This window comes from Miniopterus natalensis, chromosome 14 (assembly GCF_054644295.1).
Source record: "Miniopterus natalensis isolate mMinNat1 chromosome 14, mMinNat1.hap1, whole genome shotgun sequence".
Taxonomy (NCBI): Eukaryota; Metazoa; Chordata; class Mammalia; order Chiroptera; family Miniopteridae; genus Miniopterus; species Miniopterus natalensis.
In genome coordinates, this window is record NC_142094.1 from 24,394,685 (window position 1) to 24,414,289 (window position 19,605).

At 36.7% G+C, this 19,605-nt stretch overlaps 1 protein-coding gene across 1 annotated transcript in view; it reads left to right on the forward strand.

The window, feature by feature from the left end:
* The window catches only part of LOC107526073 (catenin alpha-3), a 285,926-nt gene that overhangs the window by 182,164 nt on the left and 84,157 nt on the right, over window positions 1–19,605 (forward strand). The window lies entirely within an intron of this gene.

The following is a 19,605-nucleotide window of genomic DNA, read 5'->3' on the forward strand; positions in this document are numbered from 1 at the left end:
TGTCTCTTTCTTCTCCTCAGATGCCATTACTGACTCATTTTCTTTTAGATAAATTTACTCTAGACTCTGGCCACGAATGATTGTCCATGGGGCTTCAGTGTCACAATCTTTTCACCTCCAAATTCCAATTATATTATTTCTTTTAAGGTCGATTTGAAGGAACAAGAAGAAACCTTCCAAATTACACTTTTGTAAACTTGTTCATATTAGCTACATTATTCACGGCACCCATGTAATAGATGTCAAATTGAGGAAAACATGGTAAAAGGTGGCAGTTAAGCTTACTTTCCTGTTATCTGTATTACAAAACCACTCTTATTTGTAGTAGCTAGGATAAGATAAAGCAAGTAATATTAAAAAATGTTTGTGAGTACTTTTGGGGGATTATCAGAATGAGTATGTTGGTTCTTTACTCTTACAAATTTGTTATCTCAGAAAACTGGTTTTAATGAGATTTTTTGTGTTGGACATCACAACTGTTTTAGTGCCATTTACTTTCCTTGCTTTATTTATGGATGTAGGAGGAAATTATTTAGAAGTAGTAATTTAATGCTATTTCAGTTGGCATTTAATTGGATTTGCATGCTGAATGATACACAGAACTAGATATATATATTTTTTAATTTTATTTTTGTTTAAAATATTACAGATGTCTCTTTTTCTCCCCAATGACCCATTCCACCCCGTCCCATCCCCCTCCCCAGTCCCTCTCCCACCATTGTCCTTGGGTTGTGCATATATGCATATAAATTCTTTGGTTAATCTCTCCCCCTCCACCCACCTGCCCTCCTCTATCCCTCTGATATTTGTCAGTCTGATCTATGCTGCCTGTCATTGAATCTATTCTGCAGAACTAGATATTTAATTAGAGGTTTTATAATGGCAAAATATACTAAGTGAACAATTTTGTGAACTTTGCAATGCGCCTTCCTACTTGAATATCTTTCAAGGTGTGAACCTCTAAAATTTTCCTCCCCTTTTATCCACCTATTTATTTAACCTTTCCATCACTTTCTGAACAGCACAGGTAATCACACCCTTGGGTACTTATTCATTCTGGGAAAATATAACTTTTCCATTTTTAGTCTGGATGCCGTTTCCCTCCCTCCCTCCCTCCCTCCCTCCCTCCCTCCCTCCCTCCCTCCCTCCCTCCCTCCCTCCCTCCCTCCCTCCCTCCCTCCCTCCTTTTTTTCTTCTTTCTTTCCCTCTCTAATTGGCCTGCCTAGGACTTCCAGTACTATGCTGAATAAGAGTGGTGAGAGTAGGCATCCTTGCCTTGTCCTGATCCTATCAGGAAAGCTTTCAATCTTTCATCATTGAGTATGATGTTAGTTGTGGGCTTGACATAGATGCCCTTTTTATTACACTGTGGTATGTTCTTTCTGTACCCAATTTGTTGAGAGATTTTTCTTTTTTTTTTTATCATGAAAAAGTGTTGAATTTTTTCAAGTGATGTTTCTGCGTCTATTGAAATGATTATATGATATATTTCATTCTATTGAAGTGGTGTATCACATTGTTTGGGGTATGTTAAACCATCCTTGTGTCTCCGGAATAAATCCCACTCGATTATGATGTATGATTTTTTAATGTGCTGTTGAATTTGGTTTGCAAATGTTTTGTTGAGAATTTTTGCATTTACATTCCATCTGGTCCTAAACTTTTCTTTTTTAGGAGGTTTTTGATTACTGTTTCAATCTCTTAACTCATCTTGGTCTGTTTAGATTTTCTGTTCCTTCATGATTCACTTGTGGTAGGCTGTATGCGTCTAGGAATTCAGCCATTTCTTCTAGGTCAACCAGTTTGTTAGTGTATAATTGTTCATAATTGTTTATGATCTTTTGTATTTCTGTAGTGGCAGGTGTTATGTCTTTTTCATTTATGGTTTTATTTGAGTCATTGCTCTTTTTTTCTTCGTTAGTCTGATAGTCAAGTTTATCTTTTTCTTACCTTTTCTTCAGCTCTTAACTCTTGTTGATCTTTTCTGTTCTCTTTATTTTGCTCTGACCTTTGTTTTTTTCTCCCTTTCTTAACTGTGGGCTTAGTTTGTTCCTTTTCTAGTTCCTTAAACTGTAAAGTTAAGTTGTTTATTGATACCTTCTTTAAATGTAGGTATTTACAACTGCTTTTGCTGTAACCTGTAAGTTTTGGTATGTTATGTTTTTATTTTTATTTGTTTCAAGATGTTTTTTGATTTTCTTTTTGATTCCTTTTTTGACCCATTGGTTATTCAGGAATGTATTGTTAATTTTCACATTCATGAAATTTTCATTTCTCCTCCTGTTTTTAATTTTTTTTTTTTTTTTTAAAAAGTCTTTATTGATTTTAGAGAGAGGAAAGGAGACGGAGAGAGATAGATAGAAACATCAATGATGAGAGAGTCATTGATCAAGCCCGCAACCTGGGCATGTGCCCTGACCGGGAATCAAACCCTGATCACCTGTATCCCAGGTCGACGCTCAACTGCTGAGCCACGCTCGGCCAGGCTCCTGTTTTTAATTTTTAATTTCATATTATTGAGGTTCGCAAGCATGCTTTGTATGGTTTTAATCTTATATTTGCGAAGGCTTCTTTTGTGGCATAACATCTAATTATGATTGTAGCTATAGTTATTTTTAATATATTAGTCCTTTTATCTTTATGTTAAAGTTAAGTCTTTAACATACCCCTATATTACAATATTAGAGTATTCTGTATTTGACTGTATATATATCCCTACCAGTATATTTTCATATTACTAATTAGTGTCCTTTCGTTTTAGCTTGAAGAACTTCTTCCAACATTTTTTGTAAGGCAGTTCTGGTGGTGACAAACTCCTTTAGCTCTTGTTTATTTGGGAAAGTCTTCATCTCTCCTTTATTTAGAAAGACCCCTTTGCTGGGTAAAATATTCTTGGTTGGCAGTTCTATTCTTTTAGCACTTTGAATATATCATTCTTCTCTCTCTTGGCCTGTTAAGTTTTTGCTGAGAAATCTGCTAAAAGCTTTATTTGAGAAATTTTTTTTTCCTCTTGCTACTTTAAAATTTCTGCCTGTGACTTTAGACAATTTTATTATAATATATCTTGGAAAGTATCATTGTAGGTTGAATTTTGGGGGCATCAGTAACTCCATGAAGTTGGATGTATAAATCTCTTCTCAGATTTGGGAAATTCTTAGCAATTAAAAAAAAAGTTTCTGTCCCATTCTCTCTGTCTTCTTTTTTGGGGTCTCCAATAATGTGTAGATTGTTTCTTTTAAAGATGTCTCATAATTCACATAGGCTTTCTTCACTCTTTTTCATTCTTTTTAGGTTTTTGCTTTTCTGACCAGATAATTTCAAATGAACTGTATTTTAGTTTCCTAATTATTTTCTGTGAATGAGTCTGCTGTTGAAGATCTCTATTGATTTCTTCAGTTCAGTCATATATTCTCCAACTCGAGGATTTCTATTTGTTTTCTTCTAATGATTTCTGTTTCTTTGTTGAACTTCTAATTATGTTCATCTGTTGTTTCCCTAATTTCATTTAGTTTTATACTTGTGTTTTCTTATAGTTCATTTACATTATTTAAGAGGATTCTTCTGAATTCTTTGTCAGTTGATCAAACTCCATTTCTTTGGGGTCAGTCATTGGAGCTCTATTGCTTTCCTTTGGTCATGTCATGTTTCTTCATTAGTCATGAACCTTATGGCCTTGCATTGGTGTCTGGATTTCAAGAAGTAAGCACCTTTTCTAATCCTTACACACTAGAATTAGTAGGCAAAGTCCTCCACTAATCAGCTTGTTCAGGTAATACAGATGGGCAATGTAGTGGAGTCTGGGTGTGGGTTTGCTTCTGAAGTCTTTAGCAGATAGATCTGGTGTCTGTGTCAGCAGGTGGGCAGGTCTGGTGCTTGGGTACATAGAACCAGCCTGTGGCTTGGGTTCACTTGGGCAGGCCTGGTGTTTGAGTCTGCAGTGATGGGCCTGGGATCTGTGTCTTGATGGGTAGATACAGATTCTGGATCTTCAGGTATGAACCAGATGCTAGTGACCACTGGGTTGGGCCTATTTTCTGGGTCTGAGGGAGTTGGCACATTACTGCAATGGGATGGGAGCCTGGTTACTGGAGTCAACCTGGATGTTCTGGCCACATAGGCCAGTTTGTTTCTGGAGTGATCCTAGAACCTGGGTCCATGGGAGTAGGCCTGTAACTAGAAGGGTTGGCCTGGTGCTGGGGAAAGCTAGGAGCCTGAATCTGTGGGAGCTAGTCTGGAGCCTATATCCACAAGGGCCAATTTAGTGCTGGGATTGGCTGTGGCAGCTGTCTGGCAATGGGGTGGGTAAGAAACCTGGAATTGTACTTGACAGATTGGTGCTGGCCCTGGTCAGAAATCTGGGTTTGCAGGTACCTGCATGGAGCCTGGGATCATGGAGGTTAATTAAGATCCTGGGGCTACAGAAGCCACCGAAGGCTACAGGAACTGGCTGGAGTTGGAATGTGCTGGGAGCCTGGGTTTGTTGGAGCCCACTGGGAGCCTGGTGCTGCAGGAGCTGCCAGAGGTTCCTGGAGCTTCCTGAAATTGCTGGAGCCAGTAGGTTCCAGGGTTATTTGGGGGCCTGGTGCTGGGGAAGCCACTTCAGCTGCTGAAGCTGGCAGGCCTCAGGGTGAGCCAGAGGCTTGTGTTTGTGGGAGGCCACAGAGGGCCACCTTGGGCCACAGAGTTAGTCTGTTACTGGGGTGGGCTGGTCCTGTGGTCTGTGGTACAGTCAGGTGCTCACTTCACATTCCTTTTCTCATTAGAAGAATGTCTCCATGCTGAGCTGCCAGGTTTTGGGGGAAGAGGTGTTGTGCATAATATGAATCTACCCTTTTCAATGCATCTTTTCTTATTTCTGTGCTTCACTCAGGTACTATAATCCCTTGCCTGGAATTCTTGGTTCTTGTGAAGGTATTTTCATGTGCAGCTAGTTTTCAAATTGCTGTTTCTTGGGAGCATTGGTAGAAGAGGATGAGTATTAGAAATTCCTGTGCTGCCATTTTGCTGACATTAATCCCTATCATGCAGCATTTCCCTTATGTTTTCTTCTAGGAGTTGTAAAGTTTCAGGTCTTACGGTTTGATTTTTAATTTATTTTGAGTTAATTTTTGTATGCGGTGTAAGTTAAGGGTTTAATTTTATTCTTTTGCATGTGGACGTCTAATTTCATGATTACCATTTGTTGAAAAGACTGTCCTTTGCCCATTGAATGGCCTTAACATCCTTGTTGAAGATCATTCACCATATATATGAGGATTTATTTCTGGACTCTCTATTCTATTCCATTATTTGTCTCTTTGCAGCTATTACACTGTTTTGATTACAGTAGCTTTGCAATGTGTTTTTAAATTGAACCCTCCAACTTTGTTTTCTTTCAAAATTATTTTGGCTGTTTGGCCTCCCTAGAGATTTCATGTGAATTTTAGGATGAATTATTATATTTCTGCAAAAAAATTGCCTTTGGAATTTTGAAAGGGATTGCATTGGATTTATAGGTCACTTTAGGTAGTATCTTAATAATATTAAGTCGTTTATCCCATGAACACAGGATGCCTTTCCATTCATTTGTGTCATCTTAATTTTTTTCAACAATGTTTTGTAGTTTTCAGTGTAAAAGTCTTGACATCCTTGATTATATTTATTCCTAAGTATTTTTTATGCTTCTGTAAATGGAAATGTTTTCTTAATTTTTTTTGACTGTTCATTGTTGGTGTATAGAAATGCAACAGATTTTTGTGGTTTATTTTGTATTTTGTAACTTTGGTGAATTTGTTTATTCTAATGGTATTTTTTTCTGAAATCTTTAGGGTTTTCTATAAAAGATTGTGTCATCTGAGAACATAGATAATTTTACTTCTTTCCTAATTTGAATGTCTTGGTGGCAACTTTTTAAAGGAAAGATACATTTGCAGGCTGCCAACAGCTCTTGGTACAGAACAATGCTGCACTGACATTTTCAGAATAGTCTCAGGAGGTAAAGCTGCTACTTTTAGCCAGCAACAGTATGATTAATTGGATTAGCATTTTTTTGTTTGTTATCATCCTATTTGAGATTTATGAAGAAATAATGGGTTGATATATAACTACTTATTATATTCATTGTGTATTGATCAGAACTAAGTCGACCCTGTTTGAACATCACAGTTCCTGTTCTTCAACACACTAGTCAGAGCAAGATAATGATGACCTCTTTCTGGCTGCCCCCTGATATCAGCTGCACATGAGCACACACACACACATGCACCAGCATACCTGTACACATCCATCCTGACACGCCCACCTATACACACACTAACATATACGTACCTATTCTTATTATCTCTCTTTGTTTCTCTCTTTGTGCTGCATCTGTTGTCTCCCAGGCTTGTCATCCACATTCATTTCCCTTCTAAACCTCTCCTTCATTTCTTTCTTCTTATACTCATACTGCCACCTCCTATGCATTTTCCTAGAAGTGGCGGTGCAGGAGAAGTTTATGTAGCAGTTCAGACATGCTACAGATGTTGAGCTAGGAGATGCCGTAAGATGAAATACTAATTCACTTGGCACTGGTGAGTGAATGGTGTCATCTTTTTATTTGGTAAATATATGTACACAAGCATTCAGGGGGAAGTTATTATTGTGCATGTTTTTGTCAAACTGAATCACTATGAAAGAAGTGAGAGATTTCTCGGTTCTTGTGACAGTCACAAGAAATTGACTGCATTAATCATGCTGCATAAAAAGACAGAAGCAAAGGTTGAAACGTTAAACTTTTAGAGATGAGTCATAATTGCAATGTGTTATTTGTCTTCAAACTTCTTCACAAAATGGAATAACATTTTCCCCATAGTCACAGTTATATTAGCACCTTTCAGAGATGTTGGAATTAAGGTAAAGAGGTTAAAAAGAGTCATTTCAGACCAAGAATGGAAGCCAATTTTTGAGAATAGAAATTTCCTTATGGTAATAGAAACAAAAGTTTTGAAGTAGAAATTTGTAACTCTGGTTCTGGTTTTGCCCCTGTGTCAACTTTGGCAAGTCTCTTAACCCCTCATGACTTACTTCCTAGCTCCCAATTTCTTTACTCTTGAGTAAGGGGTTAGACTCATTGGTCTCTAACTTGACTTTCAGTATTTAACTAGTTTGATTCAATTCCATAATTCTTCCCCCACCCCGCCCCGCTGTTATGCTTAGTCCTCTTAACTGGTACATTTAATTAATGAAGCCTTTCAGTACTCATTATGCATGTCATTTAACTTTTAAGATAGAAAGAATGTCTCAAAGATGTGACTAATTTAGTCTCTTCTTGAGTGTTGAAAAGGTGATCCAGCAAGTATGCAGGAAGAGGGGAAAGACAATTAAATGCCAGTGTGTGTTGCTTCAGCAATTTCTGATTTTGTAAACCATGAATAATGGGAGTCTTGTGAGAATGCATGTGATAGGTAGCAGACTCTCACAGGACCTTAAGAACAGGGACAAGATGATGTTCTTGTCCTACTGGTGACACAAGTTCCATGGATCTTCACTTCAGTGCCCCACCATTACTATGATTCTGTGTCTTTTTGTGTTAATTCCTACTTCTGTTGTTTGATTTTGTCTGTAGTTTTCCTTTTTAGTTCCAGAGTGATGAAATCTGACTTGTCTAACCAATTTTTATTTCAACCCATTGGACAGAGCTTTATGTGCTAGGTCACTAATGGCTATTTTGAGATGCTCAGGAAACAGGTCTGAAGGTTGGGATTGTAGGTTGTGTGCTCCCTCTTGGAAAGAGCAGGATTCAATATCCAATACAGACATAGCTAGAATACTGAGGTTTAACTAGTGTACCTTTTAAGGATGTTCTTCAAAATGAGCATGAAATGACTAGACTATGACAGAGTGGGTTTCCACTACTAGTGTTGTGGTTTTATATTAATGGGACATTACACTCCATTGTTGATGAAAAAAAATAGTAGTATGTAATGAGCAAGGCAGAGATTCAGGGCTTGGAAAGCTTTTCATGCCATTTGTTTTATTTGTTTTTTATTAAACTTATTGGGGTAACATTGGTTAATAACATTATACAAGTTTCAGGTGTATACATTTAAAATGTGACATCTGTATACTCTATTGTATGCTCACCACCTGAAGTCTGGTCTCCTTCCTTCACCATGTATCTGACCCCCTTTACTCTCTTTGTGTTGTCTCTGTCTATGAGACTGTTTTTTGTTTGTTTGTTTATCTGTTGCTTTTTGTTTTATAGCCCACATGTGAGTGAAATAATATAGCTCTTGTCCTTTTCCATCTGACTTATGTCACTTAGCATAATACTCTCAAGAGCCATCCATGTTGTTGCAAATGGCAAGGTTTCATCTTTTTTATGGATGAGTAGTACTCCATTGTATATGTGTAGCACATCTTCTTTAACCAATTATTCATCAAAGGACATGTAGGTTGTTTCCATGTCTTGGCTATTGTGAATAATGCTGCAATGAACATAGGGGTACATCTTTACAAAAAAGTGGTTTTGAATTTTTTGGGTAGATACCTAGACAAAAGGCTTGCTGGGCCATATGGTACCTCTATTCTTAATTTTTTGAGAAACCTCCCCACTGTTTTCCATAGTGGCTGTACCCATTTATATGTATTCCCACCAGCAGTTCCTTTTTCTCTGTATCCTCTCTAACAGTTATTTCTTGTCTTATTAATCTTAGGTGTGAGGTGGTATCTCATTGTGGTTTTTATCTGCATTTTTCATATAATGGGTGGTGTCAAGCATCCTTTCATATGTCTGTTGGCCATCTGTATGTCCTCTGGAAAATTGTCTGTTCAGGTCCTCTGCTCATTTTTTAATCAAACTGGTTTTTTTGTCATTGTTGTTGAGTTGTATGAGTTCTTTATATATTTTGGATATTATCCCCTATTGGAGATATCATTTAAAAACATCTCCCATTTGGCTGGTTGCCTTTTTGTTTTGTTGATGGTTTCTTTTGCCATGTAGAAGCTTTTTAGTTTGACATAGTCCCATTGAAACTGGGTAGAATCACCAGGTTCCCTGCCTTCTTGCTTCTGGTTGGGTTCAGCCACTAGGGAGTCCAGGTTGAAAGCTAGAGGAAGTGAGTAAATGAGGTTGGATTATAATTATCCTATCCCCTTGTTATGGGGTTTTCTTGGGTAGACTGGTTCTCTTGATCAAGGATCACTGATCTTCTCAAAGTGGCTGTCTCTGTATGACTTTCTCTGGGTCCCAATTACTATTCATTTTTTTGCCTCATTGGTCTTAGGGGGTGACATACTTCACTGTTATTAGCATGTGATTAATGCACTATATCTATGTCAGTGGTTCTTAATATTTGGTGTGCATTAGAATCACCTGGAGAGGTTGATAAAACAAATTGCTGAACCTCAACCCAAGAATTTCTGATTTAGTAGGTCTGGAATGATGCTCCAAATTTACACTTCTAACAAATTCCTACATAATGTTGATGCTGCTGGTCCAAAGACCACACTTAGAGAACCAGTGCCTTATAGTCTCCTTGTATCTTGTCCAAAGCATTATTAAATTGTCCCTTTATTAAACCCCTCTTCTATTCTAATTTGGGAGTGCCACCTGTTTACCGACTGAACCCTGTGTAATATCCTTTTATACTATACAAAAATGGTCCTGAGAAAACAGTACCAAACATGGAATTCTGGAATTAGTTTTATATATTAATGGAGTGCAAAAGAGGAAAATGAGACATGCATAATTCATGGCATGTGGTGGCACTATGGTTACTCAAATTATCACATTGGGTGAAGTGTAGATGAAAGATAGACTTTGGAAGATCAAGTAATACTTAGTTGTATGGCAATGATAACATTTTTAAAGACTGTGGAGTCCTCTGGCTTCTTTTTATGATGCTAAGGAGGGTAAACAGGGAAAAGAAATAGTTAAAAATTATGAACATACAATTAAGAACATATGTGGACAAATAAGAAGCCATCTGTTGCAGACTGGCAATGAAGGAGGCTCTGATCTCCTGTAGTTTTAAGGCAAATATGGCTGAGGAAGCTCTGGCCCTAAGCCTAATCCCCCTGCCCCACTAAGAGATGTAGCCCTTCAGTGCATAAAAGCCTTTTACTTGCCTAACAAACTGATTCTGAGTAATATCAGATTCCACCTTTACCACCTCTTATTGACTCAGTGTAGCTTAGATGGGAAGGTACACAGGCTACCTTAAGAGGAATAGTTTATACAATGAAAGAGTTCAAGACCTTGCCAATCTGTATTGGCACTCATGGGGAATGGATGCTAAGGTCTGTCAGACTAAGTTCATTTGCATTGGTGTACTCACTTGAGATTTCAGATTTAATGTATTGTCTTGGGCACTTGAGGGAGGCATTAATAGTCTATGAAGTATGTTAATTGAAGCCTGAACTCAATGATGACCTATAGCTAATGAGGTAGAAATCTTTGAGTTTACCTGACATACTGTAGAAGAAGGAATTTAAAGTGTTAGGGCAATCAAAATGCTGGAATGGATCAGCCACCTCTTAACGATGCTCCCTAGGAAGGCTGGAGGATGCTCTTTTTGTCAGAGCACTAAGACATGCATTGGTGAGGGGGTTGACAGTATTTTTGAATTGCTCTGTGGTTGCTGTCCTCTGTGGGAAGGAGATGATAGTGGGTTATGCTGTAATAGAATTGGGTTCTCTGATCTTAATAGGTTAAATGGTGGGGGTGTCTCAGAGTGATAGAGGCCACCTAGTGCCCCTTAATCACTATAAACAAGGTGTTTGAAACTACAACAATCAGCCACATGGGTGGGTTTGGCTCATAAGGATCTATGGGAGTGGTTCTCAAACATTACTGTGCATAAGACTTACTGGGGGAGCTTGTTAAAACTCAGGTTTCTAGGCCCAACACCCAGAGTTTCTAAATCAGTAGGTCTGAAGTGGAATCTGAAAATTATCAATTCTAATTGAAATTCTAATCAGGTGATGCCAGTGGGCTGGGGACCACAGATTGGGAACCATTATTCTATAGCAATAGCTAACCGATTATGCAATCCTGATATTAAAATACATGTGCAGCCTTCCAAAGAACCACTTGATAAGTATAGGCAGAAAAATTCTGCCTTGTGGCAGGTCTTAAGGGAAGAAATGAGTCACCTTAGTGTTTCTGAATATATGCCAATTCACATTTGAGAGCCTCTCAAATGAGGGAGAGGCCAGGTCCCTTTGTAAAGTGACATTACAATGTCGCCATGGGTGTGTATTGTGCATTTTTATCCAATCTATCTCTAAGCATATTTCTATGATATATTAATGTATGAGAAAAAGGCATTGTCTTGATTTATGGATTGATCTTGATGATTTACTGGGACCAGCTGTAAATGGATAGGTGATACTCTATAGTGCCATGTAGAGATGACCCTGAAAGGCAGTGGGAAAAGAAAATCTTCATGATATACAGACCCCTGCAGCCTTCTACCAGGATACACCAGAGAAAGGGAAATACACAGACCCTCTGAGCTATTAGATTCTGGCTCTAAACTTATACTGATCCCCAGAGACCTAAATGCCACCATGGTACGCCAGTCAGTAGAGATTTATGGCAGTCTTGGGATAGACAGTAATGTTATGAGTCCAATAGCAGTTCCCTGTTCCTGTTTAACTTGACTGTTTTGTGAGCTCAAAAGTCATGTTGGTTGTGGATAATGAGAATATAGTTTTGCAAACCTATTCAGGTAGTGATGCGAATTGCACATATTATTCCAATTGTAGTATTTTTATGGGAGTAAACCAGCAGAGACCCCTGGAAGTGTTTTATTTTTTATTTCCATTAGTAAGGAAAAAGAGGAAGTCATGTACATTTCCATGGCAAGGACAATGGTATATGTTTACAGTTTTTACAATAAGTGATATTCAACTGATCACTGTCACACATAATTCAGAGGCATTTTGGTTTCCTTTATATCTGATATAACATAAAATATGTCTATTACATTGATAATGTTATGCTAATTTAACCTAACTGGCAGGAAGTAGCAAGTATCCTAGTTACCTTCATCAGATACATGCATGTCAGAGTGTGGGAGATAAACCCTATAAAAATTCAGGGCCTGTACATCAGTGAAATTTCTAAAATTACCAAGAGACTAAAGAAGACAATTTTTTCTGAAGTGGAAACAAATTATTATACCTGCTTTTTGAAACCCCTTCACCACCAAGAGTTAGGTATAATTCTTGGTGAGCCTCTTTGGATTTTGTCTGCAATACGTTTTATGTTTAAGCAGGCTGCTGCTGCCCATTTACCTGGTAAACTCTAAGACTTCCAGTTTAAGTGAAGCCAGGAGAAAGAAAGAGCCCTGCAGTAGGTTCTATCTGCAGAGCACGCTGTCCTGCCTCATGAATTTTATGACTTAGATGACTCAGTGTATCGGAAATGTATGTGACAGAGACACTGCTTGGAACTTCTGACAAACCCCAAAGGAAAATCATGGCACAAACCCCTCTTTTTTTTGGTCAACAAGTATTCCCATTTGAAAAGCAGTTTTTCTCACTTGTTATGGACCTCAATAAAGACTAAACACCCACCTGACCACAGGGTAAACTGGATGTTATCTAATATAGTGAACCATAAAAACTGGGTGTGCTCAGCAGCATTTCATTATAAATCAGATATGATATATGAAGAGCAGTCCCGAGAAGGTCCAGAAGGCACAAGAAGACTGAAGAAGTAGGTGACTTACACTCCCATCGTACTTGGTCCCATGTCTGCAGCCTCATTGAGAGTTTCCTATGACATGTTAACAAAGAAAGAAAATGCATGCTCCTGATTTATGGGTGGATTTGCATAGTATACTGAAATCAGTTGCAGGGCATAGGTGCTACACTATAGCCCCATGTGGGAATGACCATGAAAACAGTGGGACAAAATATTCTTCCGATGGACTGAACTCTGAGCCTTGCATCCAGTTATTAATTTTGTTTAGAAGTAGAGATGTCCTAAAGTATCAATATATGTACATTAATTCATGGGCAGTGCCTAACACATTGACTGACTCGTTAGGGACTTGGAAAGAAAAACATGGGTAAGTTGGTGACAAGGAGGCCTGGAAGAGACAAATATTCTTGTCTTCCATTAATACCTACCAAGGAGATACACAGTGGATGAGGTACTCAGTTTTTAGGTGGACAAATGACCCCTGTGGCTTGCTCAAAATGTCCATGTACAATATGGATATGGCAGCTGAATAGATGTATGAAAGGCTCAGTAACATGATTTTTTTCATTCCCAAAGCTGATGTGGCTTACAGCAGTTGCTGAGTATCCATCCAGCTTGCCAAGATCGGGCACCAACGTTGGCATCATCCTCATGGGACCGTCCAGCTACCCATTAGTATATGGCTGGAGGAGGTAGTACTTTGTTCTTACAAAGAAAGGACACAAGGTCCAAATATTGATTTGTTTCCTCCTCTTTATAGAGCTTCTGCCATTTTTAGAGTTACTTATAAAATGTTTTATCTATCTCCAACATCTCCTCATAACATCATCTCCAATTAATAGACCTTCTTATGGATCAATGGTCTCAAGCCCACAGAATTTACTAGTCCTACCATGTGCCCATCATTGAGAAACAGCTGGCTTTTTAGAATGGTGGCATGGTCTGCGAAAGGCTCAGCAATAGGGCTAGCAGGGGGCTAATACCTTATAAAGTTTTAAAGAGAAAAAAAAATATTCATGCTATAACTTTTGACTAGATTCTCCTCCCCTAGAAAGCTCTTTATTAAGATGACTGTGATTTCTAGAATAACAGTGATTTCTTATGGGGCCATTGCTTACCTATATTTTATTTTCGTGAGAAAATATTTGCTACAACAAGGAATTTAACCTCTATCTCCCTGAAAAAGTCACGATATCCACAGTCTGCTCAGGGTCGTCCCTTAGATGTGGCCCTGCTGTGAACTGCACACACTGGGCAGCCGCAGGTGGTGGTCCTGCACGTGCACAGTGCATTCCAGTTTTCAAAGCCCTGTTACATAACATTGCTTATCAACATCTGAGATAAATAGTATAATAAACAAGGCTTAACAGAATAAAACATTAGTGTCACAGGTGCATGTCTTCTAACTGAAGTGGATTTTATTTAACTCTTAATTTATTTTCACCTGGGATAATTAAAACTTATGTTGAAACCTTTAGAAATCGAGGAGAAGCCCCCAGCCTCTTCACAGGATTTACCACCGTTAGCACAGCTTTCCATGAGAAATAAAAGTAAAACTGGAACTCAGTTTGTTTCCCACAATTTAGTGTAAAACAGAAAGTACAATGTAACTCTGCAATTACTTTTCAAATATGAATATGAAATGGTACTACATCCTCTTACCTCTTCAGGTTCTATCACCAGCCTCCCTCCCATTTTCCTTCTAATTGGCCCTTTTCTTCAAAGAGTTATAGTGAAACCATGATTTAAGGGATAGAATTGTTTCACCAATGTTTGTAATAAAAACTAAAAAGGTATTAGTTTTACTTAGAAGAGTAAGCAGTAAATTAAAAACACATGAAATTGTTCATACATTTTTGATTCCAGTGAAAATAATGCTTTGAAAGAGCCCCATTCCTGGGTAGCAATATGAAATAGGAATAGACCACGTGGTTCAAGGTGTGTTTCACCTGATAGTCCTGTCTACACATGTATCACCATGTGTGATAACAATCAGTGTTATCCGGGAACTCGAAGGGGTTGATGAGGGTTTGAACCTCGGGTACCCGCAGCACTTAGGAAACTTTTTCTTCCTTGTTTGATACTAGACACCATTTAAGACTCCAGGTTAGGATACTAAACTGTATAGATACCTGCAGGGGCTTAGTTGACTAGGAAGAATGAATAGAACTATCAGCACTTCTTTAAATCAAAAGGAGTTTTTAGATTCCTGTTTCATTGATGATATTAAAATATGTAAATTTATTCTTCCTTAAAATAATGTTGATGAGCTCGATCAAGTAGACCTTTTTTTTTTTTAATGAGTTGATTAGATTTGTCCAGCATAACATTTCTAGGAAAATATCTTCAGAGGTCCTCTTAAAGCTAGTTGGAAGGAGCCCCAGTAAAGGTAAAATCTATATAAAGTTAACAAATAAAAATCAGCTCCAGTTGTTTCTATCAGTGAATGTCAATTTTTATTCCAGGGTAGAACTTAGTCAATTTTGTTACATTTAATAAATATTCTCATATAATGTAACTCCTACACTAGGTACTATCTCATATTTCTAAGTAGTTGAAAGTGTTAAAGATTATTTATGACTGGAACATGCTCCCAATTATATATTAAATTTTCTTATCCTTCTAAATTGCATATCTTAAATGCTTCAGGTCTAGTTGACCCTGAACATGGTGAATGGACTCCAGTCACTAAAGAAGCCCCTGAATGCTTATGTAACATCAGCCACGGTTATAGATTCTATTTGGAAGATTTTACTGTTAGGCAGCAAGGATGGGGCCTTATTCGTCCCCTACACACCTGTCTCCCCCACTGTTAGCATGATATTTGGTATTCAGTGGGCACTTAATAAATGTTTACTGAAAAACATAAATCAGTAAGTGTTTAGAAATTTAAATATACATAAGGAAATCTAATCCTCCGAGAAAATATACCATTAGATACAAGATATACGTGGAGAAAAAGACTCAATATTGACATAATTTCATGGTAATTATATGCATATAATCATCCCAAAATTTTAAACTTAAAATGTATTCAGCTATACCAACTTAATTCTTCCACTGTTGTTCTCCTCGGCCTCCAAATTTCTCTATATATGTACACTTCTGCTCCCAAATTTCTCTTCTCTTAATTGTATCTATCTATCTATCTATCTATCTATCTATCTATCTATCTATCTATCTATCTATCATCTATCTATCTGTCTATCTATCTGTCTATCTATCTGTCTATCTATCTATCTATCTATCTATCTATCTATCTATCTATCTATCTATCATCTATCTATCTATATCTATCTACCTATCTCTATCATCTATCTATCTATCTATCTATCTATCTATCTATCTATCTATCTATCTATCTATCTATCTATCTATCATCTATCTATCATCATCTATCTATCATCTATCTATCTATATCATCTATCTATCTATCTATCTATCTATCTATCTATCTATCTATCTATCTATCATCTATCTATCTATCTATCAATCATCTATCTATATCTATCTATCTATCTATCTATCTATCTATCTATCTATCTATCTATCTATCTATCTATCTATCTATCTATCTATCATCTATCTATCTATCATCTATCTATCTATCATCTATCTATCTATCTATCTATCTATCTATCTATCTATCTATCTATCTATCTATCATCTATCATCTATCTATCATCTATCTATCATCATCTATCTATATCTATCATCTATCATCTATCATTCTGTCATCTATCTATGTTGCTTACATTAGCAATTCAGAGAACATTTTTACAAATAAAATGTTTTGATATGATTTTTAAGAAGAAGAATGGATATAAACCAACCTATGTAATAATATCAAGTAAACAAATTTATTAGGCACTGAAACTTGTACCAAGGAAAATAGTCATTTGAAAGTGACTCCCAATTCTGTTACTGAGATAGGAATTAAAAAGATTTAAGTTATTGCCAGTTAAATCAATCTCAGTGATTTTTTTTATTGAAGGGAAGTTCTAATTTGATTTATAAAAGTTTAATTTCAAATTAGAACAGCTGTTAATATACCTTATCAGCCATTATTTTGTTATACACGGTAGGAAGATAAGCAGATAAGGTCATCTGCCTAGACTGAGATGCTATGCATTATTTACAGCTCTAATTTTTGTTCAGTAATTGGTAGGTGCAGTTCTAATTTTGCTTGCTAATGACTACGATATATTGTTCAGGCAAATTAGAGAAATACAATGGTCTGTTACTTTCAGCAGTATTGCTAAAAAGTGATGCAATGAGTTTTAGTTAAATTAAGTGCCTTTACCAATATAATTCACCAAAAAGATTCTAACACTAAAAATACACCACTAATGGAATGAACTTGAATAGAATGGAATTTGTGTATTTGTTTGGCATTGACTTCTATCACCAGTTGTCCTTTCTTATTGTAATTTTGGATAAAATGTAGTAAGTGTTTCATGATCATCTACTAAATGCCTGTTATTTGTGAGAAAACATATATTTAAAATTGTTCTCTTAAGTTCAAAATGAAAGTAAAGTACTCCAAAGAAAAAGGTAAAAATTCTTTCTCAAAGGTCTGAGGGATAAAATGGACTTTTAAAAATTAACACACAATAGGAGATCAGAAGTTGCAAAAAAAGCCTTTTTTTTAGTATAAGAGAGGAGCATTAGCAGCTAATGAAACAGTCATCAACATGGTAAGATATATATGGACTTTCTGAGTTGCCAGCATTTGAATCACATGGGAATCCAAATGGAATCATATGGAAGGTTAGGTCAAAGATGATTTTTACTTGGGGGGGCTACTGCTGAGACCTGCATATACATAAAGGCCTTGATGCAGCTAATTAAGAATAAAAAACATCTTCATTTCCTATAGTAAGAGATTCCACGCCAAGCTCTAATGTATGGAGCACCTCACAGCTGAAGTCACAAAAATGAAATCAATAAATTCAAGCAGGCAGGTCAAGAATTGGCATTGCTTCTCAATGTTTAAAGGTTTCAATGTGGGTTTGAATTATCCCAGGTAGGAATAAATTAAGAGTTGAATAAAATCTGTTTAAGTTAGAAGACATCCATCTGTGGTTCTGATGCTTTATTCTGTTAAACCTTGTTTATTGTACTACTTATGTCAGATAAATTTGGGCGGTGGGGCTGGACTTTTAAACAATCCGTAGGCTCATCAAGAACATAGACTAAGTATTATGTTAGGGAATAACAAACTGACTAGGTGCTCATAAGGGTAAACGTTCAAGGAGCTTCTGCACAGGTTACAGAAATGAGAAAGAAAATTTAAAAAATCACTTGTTAGAGATAGTAATGAGATGAGCTAGAGAGGAGAAATGGCTTGTAAACAGGTGGGTGAGCAAGTGCTCTAGAGACTTAGAGAAAATCAGTAGACGAGGTTAGATAATTTCATTCATCTTTCATGCCAAGACCACAGTTTTAGTCACTCAGCAGGTCAGTTACCTTTCATTTGTCCTTGTACTAAAGGTCACACTGTTAACTCTATTTGCCCCATGAATAATCATAACTATCACGTTTTGGAAGCATGCTAGGCCCCAAGCTCTTACTAAGCACTTTATGTACATTATTTTATTTGACCCTCACAGCTATGTTATGGAGCTGGTGTCAATATCTCCATTTATAGAAGGGGAAACAGACTTGGAGAGATTAATTTATTACACAGCCTGAAAAAGCCAGAGGTGTGACACGAATCCTTGTGCGTCTAACCCCAAAGCACTTTCTTTTAAAATCTTACACTTTTCTGCAGTTGGTCCCATTACATATTTTATTATGTAAGAAAGGGTGAGTAAATAAGCAAATTAAATATGTGTGTTAGAGACTGAAAATAGATTGGCAGACTCATCTTCTGGTCTTTTGAGGCATATGTTAGGTAGATTAAAGAAGTTACGAGGACGTCCCGCGGGGAGAGACTGCAGAATTCAAGTTGCAGTTAGATCAGGGTATTGTTAGTATTTACTCTGCACATTCATTAAAAATTTGCAGTATTTTGAACTATCTTGCTGTATATGGGTAGTAGTTCATAGAGGAAAGTCTGGAATGAGACAGCCAAGGGTCAAAGTGTGGCTATCCCACTAATTATGTGATGTTGGTAACATTTCTTAGCCACCACAGTTTTTCTGTTTGGAAATAGGGACACAAATAACCATCTGCCTTATGAAGTGACCTTTAAAGTGATGACACACAGAAAGTGCTTAGGACAGATCCTGACACAGAGAAAAATTTTGTAAATTTTAGCCATTATTGCAATTTTGTGTATCTTATTGAATTCTCAATTTTATTAGGCATCGTATATTATAGTCATATAAAAGCAATGTATTTTGTAATGAATTTTAGTTACTCTCTATTAGAGAATAGAACTTTGTTTTTTATTAGAATTGAATAATCTTTGAATCCTATTTGAATTATATTTGAATTTGTTTTAAATTGCTCCTGAAACAATATTAATTTTTATGAGTTTAAGTTATTTGTCATTGTATATTAATTTTCTATGTTCCAGACTGCACATTTGCTTGGATGCTGGGGACTGGAATTGTAAGATTTCTATGTGATTATAAAATAAACTAAAAGTATAAGGTGAAAGTTCATAGAAAATCTAATTTTTTCTAATTTTCTTAATTAGATAATATAGACTTTGGAGGGAATGATTTTCCTTTGATGAGTCAGTTTTTGGAAAATGTTATATATTCTATTCTAAGATTCTGTTATATTCAACTAAGATAAAATGCTATTATCTTAGTTGCTACTTCTCCAAAACAACTTAAGAATATATCACTACTTCTGACATTAGAGTTAGATCTTTTTGTTATCTGTATTGATTGAAGTCATGTTATTTCCACACCTTTAAGCCACGAACTATTTTGGGCTTATACTGTAAGAGCCATGCAAATAAGCATCTGTTCATGAAT